Consider the following 14,678-nt stretch of genomic DNA (forward strand, 5'->3'; position numbering starts at 1 on the left):
TAAAACTGAACCCAGGAATGTCTGAAGCAGTGTTTCCTGAACTGCATGTTGTAGTCATTTCATGGGTTATGGAATCAACCTAGTGGACAAGATCAACATTTTTTTAGAAAAGAGTATGTGCATCTCACATAGGAAGGGTAAGCGTTGGCATAAGAAACTTTAAGTTCAAACATACACACAGAAGTGTATGCACTGGCCTACAATACAACATTTCTTTTACTATGGGTTTCAAGCAAAAATCTTTAAAAGCAACAGGCTTAGAGGGCAGGTCTACTGAATAGGCTTCTTTGTGGTAAATACCAATTGGGATTCTTGCCAGGAAAACTAACAGCTCCAATTAATGAAACACTCTAATTTAACCCTTGTAGACAATTAAACTGACAGGCATTTCCTAGGAAGTTCTGTTAAGAATATTTCAAAGTGAGTTTATCTGTACTTTATTCCAAATAGAATAAGCCAGTCACAAAAATGCAAATACTGTAATTCACTTTTATGAGTTACCTAGAGTAGTAAAATTCATAGAGGCAGAATTAGAATGGTGGTTACCAGGAGCTGGATCAGGGAGGGGCAGGAGAGGGAGGAGGATGGACAGTTGTTTAATGGGTACACGGAGTCAGTTGTGCAGGGTGAAAAACTTCTGGGGATTGGTTGCACAACAATACGAATATTCTTAACACAACTAAACTGTATGCTTAAAATGGTTAAGATAGTAAATCTTCTGTTTACTTTTTACCATATTAAACATTTTTTAAAAGTCAAATATCCACAGGTGGCTCAAGGCTACAGTAGTGGCCTGGGCAGCTTTAGATACGGTGCTATCAGTTGTGGTAAAGTATTTCTAAGATCAATTTCCAACCATCAGAATCTTTTAAGGATTCACGACTTCCTCTTGGGAATTACAACTGCAGAGTCCCTGAGCTCACAGCATCAGAGCTGCGTCGCCCAACATCCCCCCTCTGACTGGTGACAGGAGGCTGGGTACAGGCTTAGGGGGCTGGAGTGCTGCACCTCTGTAACTAGGAGACCGCTTATAGAATGTCTAGACAAGGAAGGAGGTAGCTGCATGGGAAAGGAGGTCTTTGTCCTCAAGTTCAGTGAGTAGTTATTGAAGGGCATGAATGCTCCAAGCCAAGGAGGGGTTTTCTTCGTCTGAATGCCAAACTGCCCTGCCCCTTTTATATCAAAAAAGCTACAGTGGCCCTCATCGGTCACCGTACCCAGTAATAAGAAAGCCTTGAATTGCCTGAGAGGAAGAAAATGACTGTCTGTATAAGCTATAGGTTTATTAGCTGTCTTGCAAATAACTGTGACAAAGGATCTTTCCTTGCACAAAGAAATGAAACCCGAATGTCCTTACTTTCCAAGCTCCCAGCTTTACTGAGCAGATTGGGTAAGTTTAAAGTCCATGTACATTAATTACCTTCTTTCAGAAAAGCAAAGAAGAATGTATTCTGTATTATATTATTTATTGATAAATTCATTTTTTAAATCATTGACATTCCTGCTGAATTGAAAACAGGACAAATGATACTCACTTATAAATTTCCTTTCCTATCTTTTATCTGCTATTGAGACAGTAAAGAATAAATAGGGTGTTTGGAAAAGGAATTATCCAACTGAATTGAGATGAAAACGCCAGGTGATGGAAGGTACATACATCAGACTCATCAAGTTCTGCCTGATAAATAAAAAAGATGCTATTAAGTGTCTTACTGAAAGCTCAAGACAGCAGAGTACAAAGCTTTAGGACTAGACAGCCAGTGATTTCCAGCTTCTAATATTCAATGTCTTTAATGAGGAATTATCTAATGGAAGAGAGACCACATAGGGTATTGAGTGAGTAAGCAGATTTGGGAAGCAATCTGAGTTCAAATCTCAACCCCGTGTCACAGGGATATTCTGTAACAGGGATAACAACAGGGTCATGGTGAGGTTCAAATGAGCTGAAACAAAAAGCGCTCAGAACGCCATCTGGGACGCAGCAAGGACACGTCACCATGAGGGTGAGAAAAGATACATGATGAAGGCTGTTCCTTTGTCAAGATCTGATCTGAACAAACCAGACTTTGGAAACGGCTTTTTCCTTACGGTGTCTAGTGCTCTTTTACCTTTTGAAGATGTGCTCCACTGTCACTTAATGTCTTTTAAGAGCTGGCCACTATTCCCTTTCCCTAAGTCCAAGGGCAACACCTACCTCTGACAGCTGATTCTTATAGAGTTCAATGCCACTCATTCACTGTCATATTTCTGAGCAGCAGGAGATGGTTTAAGGGTGGCAGGTTGTGCATTTATTTGGTTTGGCCATAGCACTGGCCTAAACTGGTGGCTTCCTTGGTGGCCCAGACAGTAAAGAATCTGCTTGCAATGCAGGAGACCCAGGTTTGATCCCTGGGTTGAGAAGATCCCCTGGAGAAGGAAATGGCAACCCACTCCAGTATTCTTACCTGGAGAATTCTATGGACAGAGGAGCCTGATAGGTTACAGTCCATGGGGTCGCAGAGTTGGACACTACTGAGCTACTAAAACTGTCACTTGCACTTTCTTTCAGAGCATTGGCCTATACAGTGAGTTTGTATGTCTTTAACCTGAATTAGCAGCTACCATTGGTAAATCTAGAGATTTTCCACAGAAATTCAGATATTTAGCATCTCCTGAAAGCTCAAAAGATCTGGCAACACTGGGTCCACATTCTTGCATGTCAGCAAGATTGGAGCTGGGAAGGGGTTTCTGCCACAGTCCTCTCCACCCCCTGACACTGAGGCCAATGGAAGTGTCGCCAATGGTCCCCCGTGTGCTATTGCTCTTTTTTGTTCTTTCTTTCTTTTCTCATTGTCAGGTCAACTGTGCTCATTTACACCACCTACTTGGCCTTGTAGCCCCATATGCACAGTGGCAAGAGAAGGACACATGTTACAGACAGAGACCCTTGTTCGTGTCCTGACTCCACCTTCGAACCATGGGAAACAGGCATGTTAATGAACTCTCTCTGAACCAGAGTTTCCCCATGTGAAAATAAGACATATTTTCACATATGTCATATAAACATAGCACTCATATACACCTGAGATCAAATGGAAAGTACCCAGTCCTGTGGTTGTATACAGTGGATGCTCAATAAATGTTCCTTTTCCTCCCTTCTACTAGTCACTGGTCATGAGTTTACCACTTTTCCAACAATCCCTACTATGTTCCTTCATCTTCTCACCAAAAGTTTGCAGCTGGCTCATCAGACACACTCAATATTCCAATGTGTAACTAAAATGTGCTTAGAGGATCAGACTGGAGTGATGGAGCCTCTAGATTGAAGCATCAGTTTACAGAGAATACAAAGGACAACCATGGACATGAAATCAGCAAAATCCAGACTACGAGCAACTCTATAGGACAAATCTGATTTCTTCAACAAAAACTGCAAGAAAAAAAAAAAGATGAAGAGACAAAGTTACTTAAGAGATGTACCAGCCAATTGCAATGAGTGGGACTTATTTAAATCCTGACTTACACAATCTGTACAAAAATTTTATGACAGGGGACATTCCCCAGTGTTCCAGTGGTTAGGAGTGTGATTTTAATGCCAACGGCCCTGGGTTCAAATGCTAGTCAGGGAACTAGGATCCTACAAGAGGTGCAGCAGAGGTGCAGCAAGGAAAAAAAAAAAAAAACCTATACTATTCTCTTTACTTAAAATGTAAAGCACATGACAAGATGTTTAAAATTCTTTTAAGGTTAGAAATAGCACTGTATGTGTGTACTCAGCTGTGACCAATTCTTTGCAACCCCATGGACTATAGCCTGCCAGGCTCCTCTGTCCATGCGCTGGACTGATCAACTTGTAAGTTATCCAGGGGCTCAGATATCTCTTTGAGTAAGGATAACTGCGGGTAGGGAGGATGGGGAGGGATTTCAGTTTGCCTCGGTGTATTAGTGCACTGGGGGAAGAGGAGAGCCCGTTTTCCTCTATCTTGCTGTATCTCTTTAGACTATGAGGCCCATGAGGGCAAGGACACTTACATAATTCCTTATTTCCCCAGGAACCTAGCACACAGGCTGGCACATGGTAAGACCTCGACAAACGTTTGTTGAGTAAATGAAGGGGAAAGGGTATCTATCTATATTTCATCTTCAATGAGAGAAAAAAAAAAAAAAAAAAAAAAAGAAAATCTGATTCTGACATGATGCTCCCAAGCTGTGGTTCAATCAACAGGATTCATATTGGACCACACATGGAAATGGTCTGAGGAGCAGATTCCTGGATACCCTCTCCTTGGAGATTCTGATTCAGCGGATCTGGGCTAAATTCAGAGAGTATATTTTTAACAAATGCCCAGATGATTCTGATGCATCAGTTCAGACTGGTGTGGAACATCTATTCTTATAGGTCATTAAACCTCTTTGCTTCTCAAAAGTATGATTCATTTTTTCTGTTTTGCTTTATTTTCTTGGTGGGTTTTTTTTTTTTTTTTTTTTTTTGAGTGTAGAAACTTTCAATATATACAAACAAGAAAAGAATACAATAAGCCCCTTTAAGGTGTTAACCAGCTTCAAGGGCCAACAACTGTCTGCCATTTTGCTTCTCAGTTTTATTAAGGAAACCATTTAATATTAATTGAATGTTACTGAAATCAGCAACAGCATCAGCAGCAATATTCTTTGCCTTAAAGACCAAGGTTGGTGAAACACATCCCTGGTTAACTTGAGAGAAGTATGACAAAGATGTAGGAGGTTGTGTTTTCTCAGTCTTTGACTTAAAAAGTGGGAAATCAGACTAATCACTCTACATGATAATCAGGAAGATTTGTTAGTTGTTATTTAAATGTTTGGAATTTTGCACTACTTTAAAGAAATAAAATAAATCTTTAAAAATGCCTTTTGAAAAAATGCATTCTTCATTTTAACATAGATGCAAAGTAAATGAGTAAGGATCATGACTTCTCTGCACTGGATAGAAAGAATTTAAGCCAGAAAAAAAAAAGCTAGATATTATTTCAGGTAGCTGAATATTTCTAAATCAGTAGGACCTGCTAAGAAATATCCTTTGGATGCTTTTTCTTTCATGAGTGAAATGATCACAAACTGATTTGCTATTCCATTCCAAAATTACTTTAATTTAGGTGATTAGCAAGAGGAAATGAAGAGTGTCTATTTCAAATTTGTGAAATCAAAATTCCAGGTAATTAACATTGACTCAACTTCACCATAACCCCTGATAATTTAATGGACTACTGCTGGTGCATCACCTCCCAAATACAGCCATTTAGATGATCACAAGAATTAAAAAACAAAACAAACACGATAAATAACTTACTATCTTGACATACCATAAAAGACTGGCAAATATATAAATACACAAGAACAAGCAGTATCATTCAAATTATGTGTATTATATAGGTAGTTGATGCAAAAAGACTGTAATGAAATGCAACAAAATTTTTAAGTGTAATAATATTCTTGGGCTGTAAAATCACAATTTCTTAACCTATATTCAGGCACTTTCAAATTTCCCACATGAAAATCTGAATTGTAATGAAAATACTTTAAAAAAAGAACAGGAACAGTTGAAGTAGAAATAACTTATTTTCCCAATATGCTGCAGTTAATAAATATGGCCTTTCAATAAGGCAGAGACCCAGGGATTAAGGACAAACACCACAGCTCAGTCATGGCAAATGAATTCACTTTATCTTCTGGCCACATCTGATTTTGCCTCATTTTCAAGATATGCTAACAATGAGAAATATGAATAAAGCAAAATGTGCAACTTAATGAATGATTCCGGTGACAGCCATTAAGGAAACAGAGTTTTCTATAATCAAATCACTATTCTTCAAATCACTCCAGAATTTCTCTATAATGCAAAATATTCTAATAGGTTTCCCAACTTTTAAACATCAAAAAAATTTCATAGACACCCCACATAACAGTGATTGTAGTTGGTTGGGAAATATATGCTATGAATTTAATAACGTTTTAAATGCATCTGTATGACTTCTCGAGTAGCTCAGTCGGTAAAGAATCGGCTTGCAGTGCAAGAGACTGGGGTTCAAGCCCTGAGCTGGGAAGATCCGCTGGGGAGGGAAATGGCAAACCACTCCAGTATTGCTGCCTGGAAAATCCCATGGACAGAGGCGCCTAGCTGGCTACAGTCCATGGGATCGCAAGAGTCAGACACAACTTAGCGACTAAACCACCTGTATGTACTCACTGGTAATAAAATCCTGATCATCTTAAATAATCTAAAAATAATGCTAAAGATACAATATATATGACTCATGACTTATTCTGTATCCATTCAATGTTGGGACACACTTGAATTCAAGGCCTACCTTCAACAACTCTACCATACACAGTGATCTGTTCATCACTCAGGTGATGGAACATTTGGTTCCATAAAATATGGAACCATTTTATAGAAAATTCAGGCTGCATGAGTATCACTTTTGAAAGAGCTCTTAGGAATTTTAGAGTGAGGGGAAGAGAAAGAATTAATTGAATGGCAACCATTTCTCATAGATAAAACAACTGATTTTTTTTTAATGGGGAAAAAAGTATATGAGCGGCACAAGCAGTATTTCTTTTTCATTCAAGTTAGAAAAATACAGTCTGATCAAGTTCAGTCTTGATAAGGAAGATATTTTCCAATATATGGCAGGTTGAAAGATAGTTTTCTTTTATAATAATACAAAGAAAATAAATGACTTGTATCACGTGAATAGTATACATTAGACCTGTACGGTTGGAATAATTTCTCCAAGAGAATACATTATGGTTTTTTATTAATAAGAAAGAATCAGATAGACCCAGATTCCAAGTGCGGCTCGTCCAACCACTAAGTTCTTCATCTATAAAACATAGCCATGATGTCTACCACATACTGTTATGGGGATTAAATGAGATGTTAAATGCAGAGTATCTGGAATAGAGGAACATTCAGGGATGGTTTGGTCTTAAAGATCAGGGTTCTGGGAATGTAATGATTATGGAGATAAATGAAAAAGACTGTTTTTTAAATATACAGGTATATGTTTAGCTTCCAAAAGCATTCCCTGTCAGAAAAACTGGGAGCTGTTGAACAAGTCACATCTAAGTTTCTTGTATTTCCTTCTGTTCTCATTTCTGACATTGCTGCCAACATGATCACTAATTTGGCAAGGTTGCTACAAATGATGACCTTCCTCTTCCCACCACCTGTTTTCCTCGCCCATATAGTCTATTGTCTATTCTGATCTTTTCCCATTAGTATGATTTGATATGTATCTGTTAATGCTGTAAACTGGGATTTAAATAAACTTCCCATTCACTCTTAAAACAGTGGTATACACTCTGTCCCTGTAAAACATATCAGGTATACATTCATTTCCTACAGAAGAAATTTAAATCTTCCTAGTATGAAACCACAGTCTAGCAAAATGGATTTGAAAACTACTTTGTAGCGATTTCTCTGTCAATCCAGTGGATAAGATTCCAAGCTCCCAATGCAAAGGCCATGGGTTTGATCCTGGTCTGGGAACTAAGATCCAACTAAGATTCCTCATGCCACTTGGCAGGGTCAAAAAAAAAAAAAAAAAAAAACACTTTGTAAGTGCCCATTAATGCTAGAGCCACTTGCTGTGTTAAAAACCATCAGGAAATTTATCCCATTTTATTACCAAAAAGGAACCTACATACATATATATGAACATATTAGTGTGTGTATGTAAATACATATACATGTGAGTGTAAATACTCATTTATGCAAAAATAAATACATACTATAGATAGAAGGAAGGGAGAGAGGAAAGGAGGGAAGTAGGAAGAAAAAAGGACCTAGAAGGATTAATATTAATCCTTAGCGTTGCAAGTGGGACTAAGCATGGGCTATAGAGATAGAAACTTCTCATTTTATCCACTTATGCATTCTAAATATCTTTATAGCAAGCTCATATTGCTTTACTGGGCTTCCCAGGTGGTGCTAGTGATAAAGAACCTGCCTACCAATGCAGGAGACATAAGAGACTCAGGTTTGATCCCTGGGCCTGGGTCAGGAAGATCCCCTGGAGTAGGGCATGGCAACCCACTCCAGTATTTTTGCCTGGAGAATCCAATGGATAGAGGAGCCTGGCAGGCTACAGTCCACTGAACTGCAAAGAGTCGGACACAACTGAAGTGACTAGGCATGCATGCGTGTATTGCTTTATCGGATTTTTAATTATTTAAAAAAATCTGATTACTTCAGGGCTCAAGAAAGGATATTTTAAGACATCTCATTTAATTATTTTAGGTCACTAAGCACTGCTAAGTGCAATTTTAAAATACACTAAGGTTTTACTTTGAGAGGAGAAAAAGATATTCAGATGAGCCTTTGATCACTGTATGATTTTTTTTTAATTTTATATTTAGGGTATAGCCAATTAACAAACTGTGATAGTTTCAGATAAATGGCAAAGGGACTCAGTCATACATATACATGTATTCATTCCCTCCCAAACCCCCTCCCATCCAGGTGACACATAACATTGAGTAGAGTTCCATGTGCTATACAATAGGTCCTTGTTGGTTATCCATTTTAAATATAGCAGTGATCACTGTATGATTTTAACTAGGATTTTTAAGAAGTGATATGAATTACTAACATGTACTTTGACCCCCTAAGCATGTACAAGCACTGTGTGCAACCTAAGAGCAAAATGGAGCTAAAATGATTTTCTCAAGGTCTATATCATCTAGAAGAAGAGGCGCTCATGTAAAACACCAAGAGGAGAAGGGCAGTAGCCCAACTTAAGACCATGATCGGCAATGCTCATGGTACCCTTCAAGAACACCTAGCTCACTTTAGGGAGTAGATTAAGCACTGGGAGATCCAGGTTAAACACATAATCATTAAGAACAGAAGGAGAAGGGAACGTTAACCATCTCAAGCTCTTTCACTGTTACTGAAAAGGCTCAAGCTGGGAGACCTCCAACTTCCTCCCATTCTAGTCACCCACCTGTTTCAGTTCATCACCATTCCACACTGGTGGAGGCCCTAAGGATGTCAGAAGTTTCTGGAGGGAATAGGACAGGTGGGTGTGATTGACATGTACATCACGTGAGTCCTTCCCACTCATCCAATCTCCTCCCCTCCAGTGTCTGTTCAAACTGCTCTCACTATCCACATCCAACTCTATGAACAGTATCATACACTTCAACCAACCTTCACTTTCTGGTAATGACCTAGACCAACGCAGCCCAAAAGAAATACAGTGCAAGACAGGTGAATCACATATGTAATTTTATGTATGTAATTTTATGTTTTCCAAGAGCCGCATTTAAAAAAGTAAAGAGAAATTGATGAAATTACTTTTAACAATGTATTTTGTTTAAATCAAATATATCCAAAATATTAATTCAAAATACAGACATACCTCATTTAATTGTACTTTGTTTTACTGCACTTCACAGATAATTGTGTTTTTTACAAACTGTAGATCTGCGGCAATCCTGAGCGCATCAAGACTATAGCTACTGTTTTCCCAACAGCATCTGCTCACTTTCTGTGTCACATTTTGGTAATTCTCACAATATTTCAAGGTTTTTCATTATTATATTTGTTATGGTTATCTGTGATCAGCGCTCTTTGATTTAATATAAAAATAACTCACAGAAGGCTCAGATGATGTCAGCATTTTTTAGCAAACAAGTATTTTTAATTAAGGCATATACTTTTTTAGACATAATGCTATTGTACACTTATTAGACTACATGATAAACAAGTTTTATAGGCCCTGGGAAACCAAAAAATTCACTTGTTTTATTTTGATACTTGCTTTATTGCAGGGGTCTGGAACCCAACTCGCACGATCACCAAGGTATGCCTGCATAATCAACATAAAATCATTAATAAGCTGTATTTGTCCTTGCCATGTGCAGCAATATGGATGAGCCTAGAGAGTAATCTGCTTTGTGAAATAAGTTAGAGAAAGGCAGATATTTTGTTTACACTTACATGAGAATTTAAAAAATAAAACAAATCAGTATAACAAAACAGAAAGAGACTCACAGATATAGAAAACAAGCTAACGGTTATCAGTGGGGAGAGGGAAGGAAGGAGGGACCAGATAGGGATATGGGGGTCAAGAGGCACAAACTACTATGTATTAAAAATAAATTACAAGGATATATTGTATAACACAGGGAACATAACCAATATTTCATAATAACTTAAAATGGAGTCTAATCTACAAATATATTGAATCACTATGTTGTATACCTAAAACTAATATAATACTATAAATCAACAATACTTTAATAAAAATAACTAAGAGAATATTTTAAAATTTTCTTTTCCTATAAATGTTTTAAATCTGGTGTAAATTTTACATTTACAATACATCACAATTCAGACTAACACACAGTTGTAATATATCACAATTCAAGTAATCAGTAGCCACATGTGGCCTGTGGCTAGTAGCTACTGAATTGAACAGCACAAACTTAGACTCTCACTCCAATGAAAATCGTCCCAAACCTTTTACAATTCTTGCTGGATAAAGTGATCACGGGTGGTGTTTTAAAAATAACTTCGGCTTACCTGTATCTTTTATTGTCCTCCAACAAACACCGATTGCATGTGTTTACGTATTTTTTAAACTTGTGATTGTGTCTTTGGCATATAGGGAGAATTTCAACGAATGAATCTTCACATTCATGCTCTAATGCAAGTTATTGTTTTAATGGCACATGTGGCATCGGGCTTCCCAGGTGGTGCAGTGGTAAAGAATTTGCCTGCCAATGCAGGAGACTGGGGTTTGATCCCTAGGGGTCAGGAAGATCCCCTGGAGAAGGAAATGGCAACCCACTCCAGTATTCTTGCCTGGGAAACACCATGGGCAGAGAAGTCTGGTGGGCAACTATCCATGAACTCACAAAGAGACACGACTGAGTGGCTGAGCAGGCACACACATGTGGCATTAGCACTTGTCTTCACTTCAACCTGTCAATTCATACTTAGTTCCTATCCGTTTCACCACTATAAATTATTCTCCCCGTTGCATGCAGCCCACCCACCTTCTCCTTCTGCAGATCACTGGGTTGAAGGTACAGTATGCCCAGAAGAAATATTTCCCATACTCTCAACACCTCTGCAAAAATACCATGCACAATTTCTAGTTCTGCTTTAGTAGAACTAGGGTCACTGGTATATGACTCCGAGGACTCAAATTCAAATTAGAGAAAAAGCTGCTGTCTTCAATGCTGCTTCAAACTTATCTTAAAATTGGTTTGTTATTTACTAATTATTTAAAGTTAGATATATTCAAAAGTTATTACATGCCCCACTTTGGCTTCTTAAAAAAAAAAAAAAGACAAGCAACATAAGCAACTAATTTTTTAATCAAAGAATGCACTTCTCACCTCAAAGATTTTGACATAAATATAAAAACTATAAAATCATGGTTTTGGTATTTAAATACAGAAACATTCTAGTCCCTGGAAAATGGGAACAAGAGGTGGACACAGCTTAAGAAGTTAAATGGACTTATGTTAGGAAACTAAAGTGTGAGCAGTTACTTCAAATACCTATAGATTTAAAAATTTATGTTAAAGTTTGGTTTCATGCAGTGTTTGCCATTCTAACAATGATACGTTTGCCCTTTTCTCATAGGCTTTGGAAGGTGGCATGTGGAATCCTAAAATGGGGAGTTTTGACACCTGGATTTCAGTTCTCACTGCCAGCTGCCAACCAGCTATATGACCTTGGGAGCAGTCTATTCACCCTGCTGGATTCAGCCTCACCAGCTGTGAAGAGAAGGTTGACAGCACAGCCCTTTCTCAGGCTGCTTCCAGCTTGCCATTCCTGACCTTTGCATTAATCTCTCTCTATCCCATTATCCCTGAAACACTTGCCTCCTCATGCATCTCCTGCTTGCAAAAGAAGATGGCTGGCAGCACAGCAGTGAAATGGGAAAGAAAGGCTGTTTTATTTTAAAATCTCAAATGAGTCACTTTTCAAGAATGTATCATTCTCTGGTGCCTGAGTGCTTGGTCATGATGTCAAATCAGCACTTCCAATAAAACTTGCTCTAAGAACCTGGTATTTGTTCCACATACTGTTCCTAGATGATGTTTATACTACACATTCATCTCTTTTAAGAGCCACTTGTAGGTACAAAACAATACAGAAGTTATCAAACAGCTATCAGCAACCAGATAAAAATCACAGTTTTAACCAGGTCTTTGCACCAGCTTTTGATAAATTAGGAAAATCACAGCTTCCCACACTTCGCACATAACCTCCCCAGAACCTTGCAGCACTGTAAAATCTAGCCTGCTCCAAGAATCACGTCCTACCCTTTAGGGCTGGCTGTAGCCATACCCAGGAGAGCTCTCCTTCCGGTAGACCCTCTCCCCACCCCCACCAAAGCTTAAGTCAGGGGGCAGCTGATGTGAACTGTGGTCTGTGCTGATTCCGCCAGGCCTGATTTTTCATGCTGCCATTTTGAATTAATAGAGGTTTCCTCTGCAACGGATGCATCTTCTAATCACGCTTGGAACACAGTAGGCACCGGGACACACACTCACACACATACACTACCGGGGAGCTGGACATAAACATAATTCAAGACACTTGCAAACGAGAATTAAACAGCAAATCCGGAAAGACAGTATTAGTTAACAGAGCCCCACCAAGACGGTGTGGAGCCACAGCAAATGACTGTTTCCTTACATGCGTCTGAGTTTAATGGGCAAATTTAACCCCTAAATCTCAGTTCTCGTCAATTTCTCTAAAGTTCAAGCGTCCCTCTCGCTTTGAGTCCCTCCCACTCGTTTCAGACTTCAGGAGAAATGTCGCCCAATAATCTGCGATCCGACAGACCAGCGAACGGAGGGCGCAAAGGCAAGCTGAAGTGGATAATCATCTCAGAAATACGAGTGCCTTTGACCACTAAGTGCCCCAGAGCCACCGCGTTAACTTGCCCAGACATCCCCCGTCCCCAAGAACCTCGCTGGGTGTGGCTTGCGGGTAGGGTGGGGTGTTGTGACAAGTCCTTCGGCCCGGGTAGACTCCAGCAATAGCTGACACGTTTGCCCTTAGCGGGAGGGTAGTCCTCTGGTCACGATTCGGAGACCACAGACCGGTGTAAGCGGGGCAGAGCCGGGCCCAGGGCAGCGGGCCGGCCCGGCAGCCATGTTCGCGCGAGCCCGCCGGCGCGGCAGGTGCGTTACCTACCCCGAAGGTGCCAGGCTCGCTCCGCCACCAGTGATGCGCCAGTGTGAGCCGGGATCCCCCGGAGCGGGGGGGGGGGGGTGGCGGGGGCGGGGGTGGCACGGGGTACACACCCCAGCGGGCCGGCAACTGGGATATCAGGCAACGGAAACACAGGAAAAGCGGCCTGGGCAAGCGAGAAGAGTTAAAAAGAAGTGGCGGGGGCGGGTGTGGGGGGGTGGGGTGTGGGGGAGGATGAGGGGGGAGGAAGAGGGGGGAGGAAGAGGGGGGAGGATGAGGTTGCGGTGTGGAGGGCAGGGGCAGGTTCCAACCAGGCTGCAGTGCTCGCGCCCTGGGGTGGGGCATCCCTCTCCTGCGCCCCCGCAGTCTGCAGCCCAAATCACCTTCCCCCACCCCCAACCCCGGACTGAGGCCCCCCTGTCTCGTGATCCCCTAGAGACCCCCAGCCAGCATCCGCGGGAGTCTGCTTCAGGTAGCGCCACCCGCGGGTCTGGAGAGGCAGCCGGAGGCGACCAGAGGCACACGGGGGACAGGGATGGCGGATCAGGGTAAAACCCGCCGGGGGAAGCGGCTGCAGACGCCCTGCGCTCCCAGGGGTGCCTTGCACGGCTCACCTGGGGGACGGCTGGCTCCAGGCTCTGGGCTCTGGGCTCTGCTCTGCGGTGCCGATGCCGCGGCCGGCGAGCGTGCGCGTGCTGCGGCTGCGGCGATTACTGTGGCGACGTCGGGGGCTGCAGCTGCAGCGGCGGAGGCGGCCGTCGGGCGCTTCCCCCTCCCCAGACTCCCGAAGCTCCGGGCCGCCGCCCCCAGCTAACAGCTGGCCGGGCTCACGTGACCGCAGGGCCCACCCTCCCTGCCGCCGCCTCCGCCGCCGCCTTCTTCCCCACACCCTGGCCCGGCGCCGGGCCGCGCCGCACCCGCGCTGGGCCTGATTCCGGAGGGCGCCTGGGAGCAGAAGGGGCGGCTCAGAGGGCGAATCTCACCGAGGAAAGTGGCTCCCCCTTTGCTCGATCTTTATTTCTTGATCATAGCCGGGCTTGCGTCTCTCGATCTTTATTTCTTGATCATAGCCGGGCTTGCGTCTCTCTCTCAAGCGAGACCTCGGGCTTTAGGGAGTCAGACCCCACTTTCTCTAGCGCTTCTCCGGGATTCCTCCATTTCGGTTGCTACGTGCGGGCGTCTGTGCCTAAGCGAGATTTCTCCGCGGAGAAACGTGGCCAATACTTTGTCGACTCATATGTCCAAGCCGACTCCCTCCCTGGGTTTAAAGGTACGGTTCTGCGCCATGTTGATAAGCCAGACCGTGTCCCATACTTAAAGACAGTGAAGCCCAAAGAGGTTAAGCAACTCGCCCAAGGTCACTTAGCAGGTAGCGAAGCCAAGGTCCCAAACCCGGTTAATAAATCTATAGACAGGTACCAAGTGTGTTGATACTGGCGTCAAGGTCATTGGTCAGGACATAACCACCCATCCGTCTGTTACTAGAACAGACTCTACC

At 41.9% G+C, this 14,678-nt stretch overlaps 1 protein-coding gene across 2 annotated transcripts in view; it reads right to left on the reverse strand.

Annotated features, from left to right (window-relative positions):
• Window positions 1-14,484, reverse strand: part of SCRN1 (secernin 1) — a 64,404-nt gene extending 49,920 nt beyond the window's left edge. The window contains exon 1 of one of the 2 annotated variants that reach the window (XM_018047104.1): window positions 14,164-14,484. The gene's annotated coding sequence lies outside the window, so the exon portion shown is untranslated. Of the gene's footprint in view, window positions 1-13,794; window positions 14,001-14,163 lie in introns of those variants that run through there. The other variant, XM_018047103.1, reaches the window with a different exon arrangement.

The sequence above is a fragment of the Capra hircus genome, chromosome 4 (assembly GCF_001704415.2).
Source record: "Capra hircus breed San Clemente chromosome 4, ASM170441v1, whole genome shotgun sequence".
Taxonomy (NCBI): Eukaryota; Metazoa; Chordata; class Mammalia; order Artiodactyla; family Bovidae; genus Capra; species Capra hircus.